At 47.1% G+C, this 12,151-nt stretch overlaps 1 protein-coding gene across 3 annotated transcripts in view; it reads left to right on the top strand.

The window, feature by feature from the left end:
* MCPH1 (microcephalin 1) overlaps positions 1-12,151 on the top strand; it is a 238,398-nt gene that overhangs the window by 165,499 nt on the left and 60,748 nt on the right. The window lies entirely within an intron of this gene.

Raw genomic sequence — 12,151 nt, 5'->3', positions numbered from 1 at the left:
ATAACTAGCCTGATTAATTGTCCACTAAATTAGAATCCATAGAAAAATCAGAATTTAAGAGGGAGTTGAGAGTGGCATATATAAACTTCTCCTTTATTAGGTCAGAATTTGCTCAAATCCTATCATTTGGTAACGTATTATCCAGGATCAGTCGAATCAGTCCCACTCAGTGCTGGACTCCGGCAAATCACTTCTTTTTAATTAACCCCAAAGTCCTTGTCTGCCTGATTCAAGGGCTGCGTTAACTCCCAAGGTTTTTCTGTTTCAATTATGTGGCTCCATAAATCCTCCAGGGTACTCCCTTCAGTAGCTAAAACTTAACGTTTTGGGGTTGACAGTATGCTCGCTCACCAGCCAGTGTGCATGCTGGGGGTCGGGGGCGGGGGTGGGCGGGCGACGTGGAGCCTCTGCCAGGGTCTGTCCATGCCCAAGGGCACAAGATTCCTCCCAGGCAGCAGTGGCCAGTTCAGCACTGACCCAGTGGACCTCGTCCACCTGTAAAGCCAGTGTCCATGTAATCATGCAAGACCAGATTTCAGGGGGTTTTATGCTTTTAATTCTTGGACAACTGAGGTCTACAGAGTGAATTGTTAGACCTGATTAGACCTTTAAAGACATCCCTCTTGTGCACGGGCTGGCCCCCAGCTTCCCTCCAGAACAGAGGTTCTTAACCCAGAGTCCACGGACAGAACTCGTGGGGTCCACAGACTTTGACAGGAAAAGATGTCTTTCTTTTTTGCCGAAGTTTAACTGAAATACAGCCTTTCTTTTAGCTTTGAGTAGGCCACAACAACAGTTGTCAGTGTCTCTGCTTTCTCATGAATAGCAATTACAGATATTTTTATTGCGATATCTCAAGCTGTTACTTGCACTCAGCACGGCATTGTCACTTAATCCACCCCCGGGGTCCTGTTATTGAATGTTTGGATAAAACAGCTCGTGTCATTTTTCTAAGAAGGGGTTTGTAGATGCCCCCAGATTCTCAAAGGGCTTGATGGCTCAGGAAGCTAGAACTTGATTTTGGTGCAAAGTTTCCACTAAGGGGACAAACTAAAGATACGCTTATTCAGACTACTAACTGCAAAGGGACATGTGTAGGATTTGAAGATGGGACTTGTGTTAGAACCCTGAGTCTCTGAGATCTGCAGCAAATGCTTAACTCCTCTAAGCCTCAGTTTCCCTACCTGCAAAATAGGATGGTTCTTTCTCAGCAGCACTTTTAGAGTTAAAATGATACGAAATAGTGCATGTAACTCAGAAATATTACTTTCCTTCTCCAGCATTTCCCATTAAATTTTCCACTGTCAAATGTTGTCACTGTGCTATTCTCTGGCTGACCATGAAGCAGAAACACGGGGAGCACTTTTTTCATCCAAAGTGCTCCCCCATTTGAAAGTGTATATTATAAGGTAATAATGTCGCACGTGTGGTTTCCAAGATCATCTGTCTGCTTCTCAGGCAAACAGGGTGGTTTAAGAAGAAGCCACAGGAAGAGCGGGCACCACAAGTAGTCCTTTTCTGCTGGGTGCTGGGGAGCATGATGGCGTGTCAGACATAGAGAAGCAGAGAAAGTGAGGCGGGGAGACCCCGGCCCTGGGACGTGGAGAGAACACCCAGGAGGAGCATGTGTTACCTCCAGGGCACCGGTTCTGCCGCTGGTGGGAGGGGGTGCTCCCTTGTCCAGGCGCTCTGGCCCGGGCGTGCAGCGAGCAGCTCCCTGTAGGTATGCAGAAGTTCTTCCCTGAGGCTTGGACAGGAGTGGGGGTTGGCAGACGTGCCCTGTAAAGTGTCCGGGAGTAAGTATTTCAGGTTCCTGGGCCACACGGGCTCCTTCACAGCTGCTCAACTCTGCCGTCGTAGTGTAGAAGCCGTAAAGAGAAAACCCTTGAGGATGGGAGGTGGCTGTGTGCCAACGAAGCATTATTCGTTGACACTGAAATTTGAACTTATCATAATTTCCACGTCATGAAATATTCTCTGGGTTTTTTCAGTCTTTTAAAAATGCAGGAACCATTCTTAGCTCACTGGCCGTTCCGCAGGGACCGCAGGCCCTGGTCTGCGGGCTGGAGGGGGTTGCGGGGGGGTGTGACACGGTCTCCAGGCCTCTCCGGGCACAGACAGTGTAAGAGGGAACCTCAGGGAGCCTTCTGTGCCTCAGAGCAGCGCCCGTTCTCCCAAGGACGAGAACGGTGAGACAGGCCAGGGGAAAGGGCTCATTGAAGGGACGGGAACATTCGACCAAAAAGAAAGTGCCGCTTGGAAGCTGGATCTAAACTCCAAGAGGGAAGAGGCCCTGGGAGAACTGCCCCAGCGTGAAAGCAGAGCAGCGCTTTCTGCGTTCAGGGCTGGATGATGGGCTGAATGTTGTACCACGAGGAAGTAGGGGAAGACGGGCACGTCCACCACGGCCAGTGCGGGAGCAGCAGCTGGAGACCCCAGAGGGACCAGCAGGGCCGAGCAGGGGCTCACTGAGTGTGTCAGGCGGGAAGACCCCACCCTGGATGCAGACTCGCCCCCAGCACACGTTTGTTTCCTAAGCACCAGGCAGCAGGCAGCAGTGGCTACTTGCACCCCAGCCTGGGGATGGAGGCTGGATGCAGCCTTGACTGCTTCTCAGAGCTGTTCAGTTTCAAAGAGAATCTTGAGTTTCCGTCAATGACTTGCTGACAGGTTCGCTAAAGGCAGATGGGGCTATAAAACGAGAAATATTATTACAGCCTTCCCAAAAGCTGCCTTCCTGCCCAGCCAATTTTTTTTTTTTTTTTTTTTTGTCCTCACAGTTCTGCCGAACAGCTGTGTGTGGTGCTATTTATTTTCTTAATAATGTTTGTTTTCTCCCCTGTACTGTATGTCACCAGCTGAAATTGCGGAGGCTCCCATTTATTCGCTGTAGCGCTGTCTCAGGTTCCCCTTTTGCACTTTGCCATCAGGGAGTGAGCCCTCATTTGATGGCACCAGCAGGACCACGTGGCCGTCTGCCCTGGTAGAGAGGAGTGCTGCGGAGCTCTGCCGAGGCACCTCTGCTCCAGACCGCCCTGTGGAGCAGACGTGCCGGACGCGTGGGAAAAGCCTGGTCGTGGCTCCAGAAATGTAGGTCCAGAGCCGATGTGGGACTTGCTTCTGTCGGATCTGGGATCTGATTGACCCCAACCTTCCCAGGACCACCTGTGAGGTGCCGGATTGCTGGTTCTGGAAGCCAGAAGCCAAGAAATGGTGCCAGCTCGAACTCAGTGCAGTGCAGGGCAGCCCCCCAGGCGTGGATCACCAGACAGGGTTTCAGAGAAACCTGCGTGACTTCTGCTCTTTCCAGGGAGCCTGTTTAATACTCATATCTAACGGGTTAGTTATACTGTTGGACTAAGGAGGGACAGAAGTGGATCAGCTGTTGCGGGGGCTTGGGGGGGGTGGTCATTGCCATCTGAGCAGCAAGCATATGTGGCAAGTGTCCACTCCCAAAGCCCGTGGCTAATGAGGAGCAATGAGAAACCACGCAGACGCACTCGGGGGCACATTGATCTCCCCCGCCAACTGACGTCTCGTGCCAGTGTCTTTCCATCGCATCTGGGCAGATCCCCAGAGTCAGTCTTGCACCCGCTGGTCACCGTCATGCAGCGAAGTGGCCGTCACCGTGGCACCAATGTCCGCAGGCCTCGGTGGCTGGGCCGGCATGGGCTTAGTTTTTCAAAAGTGCTGTGCTGGTGTGAGAGGACCTCCGGGTGCTGAAATACCCCTGCTAGGTGACGCTGAGGACACTTGGCTCTCAGCCGTTCACAGACAGCGGGCTCCTCAGGACCCCAGGGCGTGGGGGCCTCTCACCCACCTCCCTCTCCCACCTCCCTCTGTCCTGGCCTTTTTAAAATCAGTTAAATTGGCCAATGTGTTTACAGCTTATGTGCAGTGTACAGGGGAAGCCATTAGGAAGTTCACTGGACATCAAATTGTTACAAGAGAAAAAGTTTCTATTATTTTTTTTCCCCAAATTGTATGCAACAATGAATGAGAGCTGAATAAGCCACAGGGAAAAAGGAAAGAAAGGGCAAGAAGAGGGGAAGGGAAAAAGAAAAGACAGAAAGTGAGTATTTAGGCTTCTGGAAGCAGGCCCCCTCGTGGTGAGTCACAGAAGAGCTGTCTCCACTCTGCGTCTCGCCCGTGGAACAGACCTGAAGGGGCTCGCGTGGGGTCCGGAGCCGCCTTGCAGAAGCCGTGGGCGGCCCCTCCCTGGAGGCGCTGGCCAAGTTGAGCCAGTGTTAGAGCCGAGATGGCAGGCTGCGGGGGACAGTCCCCAGCCACAGGGTCTGAGGACGGTAGCAAGGAGAAAGCCTCTTAAAGTTAGAAGACAGAGGAAAGAGAAGACCTGTAGATGCCAGTACACACACGTGGCGCTGTGGGAAGCCGACCTTGCCCCTGTGACGGACCTGGAAACCGAGGCTTGGCGGGGCGAGGCGACAGGCCTCCACCAGCCCTGCGCACCTCAGGGCCTTTCCTTTACACTCATGGATTTAAGTGGAAGTTAAAGCAGTGCTTTTGTTTCTTCTTTTTTTAGTATCTGTTTCATTTTGGCTGCCATGGCATGCGGAGTCTTAGCATAGCAAGTGGGATCTTTGCTCCCTTCCAGGGAAAGTACCCACGGCCCCCACGTTGGAAGTGCAGAGTCTTAACCACTGGACAGCCAGGAAGTCCAAAGCCATGACTTTTTTTTATCCCGATTTTAACATGGCAAAGCTCAGCCACCCTTGGAGAATCTCCATGTCACACGCTGTCACCTCTGTGCTGCACAGACAGCACACCCCAGAGATGTAACCGGTTCCACTGATGGACCCACCTTCTGTGGCCTTTGGTCACCCGAGCGGGGGCAGCTGGTCACAGACGGGGCCACCGTGTGCCCACCTGGACGTAGGGGCTGTCTGCTCACAGGTGCACAGAGCGATGCAGACTCAACCCGGTCGTTCTCACCGAGGGTGGACTCTGCGGAGGTCCAACCTCTTGCCTGCTTGCATCGGTTACGCTGTCTATGTCCGTCCTTGCCATCTTTCCAATTTTCTGGTGTTAACATTTTTTTTTTTTTCTCCTTTCTTTGCCTCTTTAATTTCATGCCCTGTCGCTGGCTGGAAGAGGGTGATGTACCTTTGAGAACACGTACAGTTTCTGAAACGAAGTACACTGCCCATTTTAGCACGATTTTCTGTCCTAGCTGTAATTAAACATACATAGCATTTGCCATAAAAGAGCTGGCCCGTTCCATATAGGGGAAAGCTAAGTGGCATCTACTTAGAATCAGGCACTGGCTCCATCAAATTCACCTTTGCAGAAGATGAGGAAATGTATATTTTGTTAAAATAAGCGTCTGCCTGCCAGAGGAGGAAAGAAAGCCTTTGCCAGATGTGTTTTCAGGCAGTTTCCTTTCCTGGGAAATAGCCATTTCCCCTGCATGCCCCTCATGTTTTCATTCTCAGAGCAGATAGACTTAAGTGCCGGGCGTTAAAGGGCAGAGGCCTCGATAGCATCGCCTTATCTGAGACGATGATCTCCCTTCTCGAAGCCGTGTGACTTCTGTTTGACAGGGAGCCGTAGGCATCTGTGTGTCAGAAGGTTAGCACTGACGGAAGGATCAGAGTTAATACTGAGAAAAATCTTTTTCATTCTTATTTAGGTTATTGGTTGTCATTCTTATTTAAGTTAGTTCAGTCAAAGAGGTACCAAATCCTCACTCATTCTAACTTATCTGAGTGTTTACTGTGACATTATGTCTGAAAGACTTTTAGAGAAGACAGTTTCTGGGGTTTTTTTGGTTGTTTTTTTTTTTTTTAAGGAAACTTAAAAGGCTCCTGAATCTTTGACGGTTTTGTACTGCCGTGAACCAGCTGAGCATCAATTCAAGACGGTTTGCTTTGTAAAGCCACATTGTATATAATATGGAACCTGGAGGACTGAAAAGAAAAAGCTTTTTATTTACTAGAAACTTGGGAAATATCCAAGTAACTATTTTTCTAAGATTTCATGATGAATTCCCTGAATTTTTAGGAATATGTTAGTTTATGTAATTCTCCTGTTACATGAAGTTATCTCAAATGCTGTTTGATTTTTAAATATTTTCATCCTCCAATATTTTTGTTTTATCTTTCCATCAAAAAAAAGTGCCTAAAAGGTCAAGATACAAGTCATAACTTTAAAAAGGCAGTGGATGAAATTCTAAAACAATAGATGAGTGCATTAGCCTGATAATATTTCTGCCAGTAATTCTGTGTCCTGTTTTCTGCCCGTATGTAGAAAAAAAAAGGCTAAACATTCTCTTTCAGTGGATTGATGTCAATGATTACTGTTTTGCTTATGACCAATGAAAAGTCAATAAAATCTTTCCTTTGACTAACACTGTTGTTAGAGTGTTTTGAAGTGGGCTTCAAAACAGAAAAGATTTTGAAGTGGGGTTATGAGTTGTAATTTTATGCTAAATGTTCCTAAATTCATTTCAGCAAAGTTATTGAGAAGTCAGATCCTATTGCCTGTGAAAAATGTGTCTAGTCTCTCTGTCATAACCATTCTACTGAAGAACTGTCCAAATTCCTCTCAGAATGAGTTTTCTCTTGAGAGTGGCCTAATGCCATCTAGATAAATCTCTGTTTAATCTAAATTTATAAATTTTTTATCTTAATTATTGAGAAACCTTTTAAAATAAGAGAGATAAAAATGTCATGTGTGTTATTTCCATGAAGATATATTATCTTTCTTGGTTATAGGTTAGCATAAATAAAATTGCTTATGTCAAAGAAGTAAAAAAAAAATAATAATAATAAAAGCACATGACCCCCTTTTGGTATTCCTGTCTGTCTAACTGACATGATATTAAAAAATCTTCCTGTGGGAAATTAGGCTTGATTATGGAGTTACATGTACTAAAAGTCATTTTTGAAGAATTATATATAGTTTTTGAAGAATTATAAGTATAATAAATAGTTATGCATAAAAGGAAATGATGTTTGCATCCAAGTGTATAAAAATACTCCATGTCATTCCTGTTCCTTCAGGAATCTAAGTACGGGGTCTGCCAGTGATTTATGTCCTTCCTGATAATCTCATGTGTATATGCCCTACTTTTTCTCTTAATCCCATCTCAAGCAATGTCTTTTGTATCCATTAATAATGAACTGTACTTCCCAAAGTGTTCCATTTTAAGGAAAGGGCCTAAATTCAAAGAAAGACTGATACAAAAGAAAAAATTAAAGGAAGTAAGTTGTACAAAGCCTGTGAAGAGAGGACATTTATAGCAGTATTAAGATACCTAGTTCCTGGCATCTGTTTCCCTCAAGAGAGAAAAAAAAAAATCTCAACAATAGATTTGAAAGCCTTAAAACGATCCTAGTAGAATATTTACAGGAAAAAATATATTATTGACTGACCTATCCCCAAAATCTTGATGTGTGTTTCAGGGACATTGTTAGTTTATAGGTCGAAAAGTCTTGCTTGTCTGCACTAAAAATTAAAGCAAAACAAAAATCAGCTGTGGATGATACCTATAGGAAAATGCTGCTTGTAATACTCACCTGCTCCCTCTGCTGGACTTATAACAGGGAGCAGACAAAACTCTCCGTGTTCTTATTAAAGTCATTAAGAGAAATCACACGCAATTTAGAACCTAAAGCAGCGGCAATTAATATACTACCCGGAAAGCTTTCATGATAATTTTAGTGCAAAAGGATACCACAACAGATGTTAGACACCTTCAGTGTAGACACACACACGCAGTGAAAAATGCTTTCAAGCATTTGTTTAGCACATACAGAGCCAGAATCTATTTCTCTCGTCATCGGATGATCTGGTTGCTACCCAAGTGAGTGAAGCCATGTGATTGTAACAGTAGAAAAGGGAGAGGTCTTTGCTGTCCAGCTCCATAAAGGACAAGTTTAGAGACCTGATCTTGCTATTAGCAAGTTTGTTAGAGTCTTATGAGGTAGACCCACTACTTTGTACATGGCATAAATCTTAACAGTCTGGGTTTTTCTAGATAAAAGTAAATAGCTAAGTAGCCTCCGTTCATCTTGACCCTTGATGGTCCAGTAGTGCCTGTTCTGTGGATTTCTGCTCTGGAAGAGACTGATAATGATAGTAAATAAAGAAATCCCAGTCTGGTCAGTAAACAGGTAGTCCAGAGTGTCATTGAGATGTTACAAGTGATTGAAGTAAAAATCTGCAAGATATGGTTTAGTTGGCATGGTGAAAGTAAAAAGTGAAAGTGAAAGTTGCTCAGTTGTGTCCGACTCTTTATGACTCCATGGACTACACAGTCCGTGGAATTCTCCAGGCCAGAATACTGGAATGGGTAGCCTTCTCTTTTCCAGGGGATCTTCCCAACCCAGGGATCTGACTCTGGTCTCCCTCATGGCATGCAGATTCTTTACCAGGTGAGCCACTAGGGAAGCCCAAGAATGCTGGAGTGGGTAGCCTATCCCTTCTCCAGCAGATCTTCCTGACCCAGGAATTGAATACCAGTCGGCATGGTAACTTTTTATAAATCTGTCATTGCTTTGAGGGTCTTTGTTATGGTTGAATTGTATCCCCCAAGCATTCATCCACTGACGTTCCAACTCCCAGTCCGTCTGGGTCCGGCCTTATTTGAAAATCGAATCCTCAGAAATGTAATTAGATAAAATGGTTCACACCAGAGCAGGGTAAGGACTGATCCAAATGACTGGTAGCCTTATGATAAGGGGAAGTGTGGAAGCAGACTTAGGCACAGGGAGAACGAACACCCTGTGAAGATGCAGGCAGAGATCAGGGGGAAGTTTCTGCCACCAAGGACCCCCAAAGGTTGCCGACAACCCCCAGAAGCTGGAGAGAGGCTTGCTCACATTCTCCCTCCAAGCCTTCGGAAGGAACTGGTCCTGCAGACACTCTGAGCTTGGGCTTCCAGCCTCCAGACCCATGAGAGAACAGATTTTGGTTGTTTAAGCCATTCAGTTTGTGGTTCTTAGTTACAGCTTCCCTGGTGCTGTTTAGTCCTGAAGTCATGTCTGACTCTTTTGTGACCCCATGAATTTTAGCCCACCACGCTCCTCTGTCCGTGGAATTTCCCAGGCAAGAGTACCGGAGTGGGTTTGCCATTCCCTTCTCCAAAGAATCTTCCCAGCCCAGAGATCAAACCCCGGTCTCCTGCACTACAGACAAATTCTTTATCATCTGAGCCACCAGGGAAGCCTCCCAAATAATTAAATAATAGTTTTTTAAAATGTTGCTGTCTTGCAGCCCCAACCAAACACTGTGACTGTTTGGTGGTTGTGCTTACTATTTAAGACTGGAAAAGTCCAGATAGCTCGGATATTTTTAGGTGGTATGTGTTAGTCATGTCTGATTCTTTGGAACCCTCTGGACTGCAGCTCTCCAGGCTCCTCTGTACATGGGATTTCCCAGTCAAGAATTCTGGAGTGGGTAGCCATCCCCTTCTCCAGGGGATCTTCTGACCCAGGGATCGAACCTGGGTCTCCCGCGTTGCAGGCAGATTCTTTACCATCTGAGCCACCAGGGAAGCCCATTAAGGTGGTGATAACCATGCAAAGCTTCATTTTGCTGCAGTAAAATTCTCTCTTAGAAATCCCAGGCCTCTTTAATTGCATCTGCCCTGTGTAAGACTCCTCCTTCCTGGAGGCCCAGCTCCAGTGCCACTTCCTTTAGGCCTCCTCCCTCGTGTCTGCAGGGAGACTGCCAGACGCCACCCTCACGGAGACCCCTCATCTATCCCCACCGGTGGAGGTGCAGTGAGGCTTCTTGACGAAGGGACGATGGTTCATTATTCCCACTTGAGCTCATCAAGGCCCGAGGCCAAGCCTCCTTAGGTCGCTGCTACTGTCTGTTTCCAGATGACATCTGGGCATCCACCCCAACCTGCTCAAAGACAACGGCTTATAAAGATGCAGGCTGGGTGATGTCACGCGGGGCTCCCCTCCTGCAGATTCTCTGTCTCAGTCACATGCTGTGACGGGCCCCCTTCCCTGACGAGCCGAGGGTCCTGCCAGCCGATCCCACCCTGGACCCATTGCAAGATTCTTCCATTCATACTGCCCTCCTAGCGTATGGAGGTGGCCCAGGGGCTGGCAGGTTGTTGCAAGTCCTTGGTCTTTTCTAAGTAGTCGGATGCCTTTTCCTCAGACTATCTGCAGTGTTTGTGCCTTAGCTGCTGTATTTGCAAGCTTCTGTTCTTTAGCTTTTTGGGTTTTGGGGGGTTTTTTGGCTCTGTTCAGTCTTCGTTGCTGCATAGGCTTTTGCGATTAGAATTGCAGTGAGGAGATTTCTTGTTGTGCTGACCTCTCTTGTTGTGGAGCACAGGCTCTAGAGCTTGGGCTCAGTAGTTGTGGCTCATGGGCTTAGTTGCCCCACAGCAGGTGGAATCTTCCCAGACCAGGGATTGAACCGGCGTCCCCAGCATTGCAAGGCATAGTCCTAATCCTTGGACCAGCAAGGCTTCTGTTCTTCAGCCTTAAGGCCCTGCTAGGGTTTTTTCATCGGGCCTCTCTCCTGTCATCTCATTTTCTCTGGAGCCTGTTGCATTTGAATGAAGCTGGGTAGCTCAGAGGATGCAGAAGACACTGGAGACACAGGTTCGATCCCTGGGTCAGGAAGATCCCCTGGAGTAGGAAATGGCAATCCACTCCAGTATTCTTCCCTGGGAAGTCCCATGGACAGAGGAGCCTGGCGGGCTACAGTCCATGGGTCACAAAGAATCGGACAGGACTGAGCACGCACACACCAAAATCTGAAATGTAGGTAAACAGTTCCAAATTGAATTAAATTATCAAATGCACAGCCCCTGATAACAGTTAAACGACACCAGTAAGCACACCCACAGATTCTGAATACACAGAGCATGACTGAGTGTCTCATAAACATGCTTGAACTTAAATCTAAAAGACAGTGCTGTCCTTCAGGATAATTTTTGAAACAATGTATGCTTACCTTGCTGCCCTGGTTCAAAACATGTCTAGAGCTTCTTTTCAACAGCTGCTATAGAATAGCTGCTTAGCGTCATGTTAGTCATTCAGTTGTGTCCAACCCTTTGCTACCCCATGGACTGTAGCCCACCAGGCTCCTCTGTCCATGGGGATTCTCCAGGCAAGAATACTGGAGTGGGTTGCTGTTCCCTTCTCCAAGAATAGCTGTTTCAGTTCAGTTCAGTTCAGTTCAGTCACTCAAGTCGTGTCCAACTCTTTGCAACCCCATGAATCGCAGCACGCCAGGCCTCCCTGTCCATCACCAACTCCCGGAGTTCACACAAACTCACGTCCATCGAGTTGGTGATGCCATCCAGCCATCTCATCCTCTGTTGTCCTCTTCTCCTCCTGCCCCCAATCCCTCCCAGCATCAGAGTCTTTTCCAATGAGTCAATTCTTCACATGAGGTGGCCAAAGTACTGAAGTTTCAGCTTTAGCATCATTCCTTCCAAAGAAATCCCAGGGCTCATCTCCTTCAGAATGGACTGGTTGGATCTCCTTGCATTCCAAGGGACTCTCAAGAGTCTTCTCCAACACCACACTTCAAAAGCATCAATTTTTCGGCACTCAGCTTTCTTCACAGTCCAACTCTCACATCCATACATGACCACTGGAAAAACCATAGCCTTGACTGGACGGACCTTTGTTGGCAAAGTAATGTCTCTGCTTTTGAATATGCTATCTAGGTTGGTCATAACTTTTCTTCCAAGGAGTAAGCATCTTTTAATTTCCTGGCTGCAGTCACCATCTGTAGTGATTTTGGAGCCCAAAAAAATAAAGTCTGACACTGTTTCCGCTGTTTCCCCATCTGTTTCCCATGATGTGATGGGACCAGATGCCATGATCTTCGTTTTCTGAATGCTGAGCTTTAAGCCAACTTTTTCACTCTCCACTTTCACTTTCATCAAGAGGCTTTTTAGTTCCTCTTCACTTTCTGCCATAAGGGTGGTGTCATTTCTCCGGGCAATCTTGATTCCAGCTTGTGCTTCTTCCAGCCCAGCGTTTCTCATGATGTACTGAATAGCTGTTTGCTGCTGCAGCTGCCAAGTCACTTCAGTCATGTCCGACTCTGTGCGACCCCATAGGCGACAGCCCACCAGGCTCCCCCGTCCATGGGATTCTCCAGGCAAGAACACTAGAGTGAGTTGCCATTTCCTTCTCCAATGCATGAAAGT

The sequence above is a fragment of the Bubalus bubalis genome, chromosome 1, assembly GCF_019923935.1.
Source record: "Bubalus bubalis isolate 160015118507 breed Murrah chromosome 1, NDDB_SH_1, whole genome shotgun sequence".
NCBI lineage: Eukaryota > Metazoa > Chordata > Mammalia > Artiodactyla > Bovidae > Bubalus > Bubalus bubalis.
This window is presented reverse-complemented; position numbering and strand designations above follow the sequence as displayed.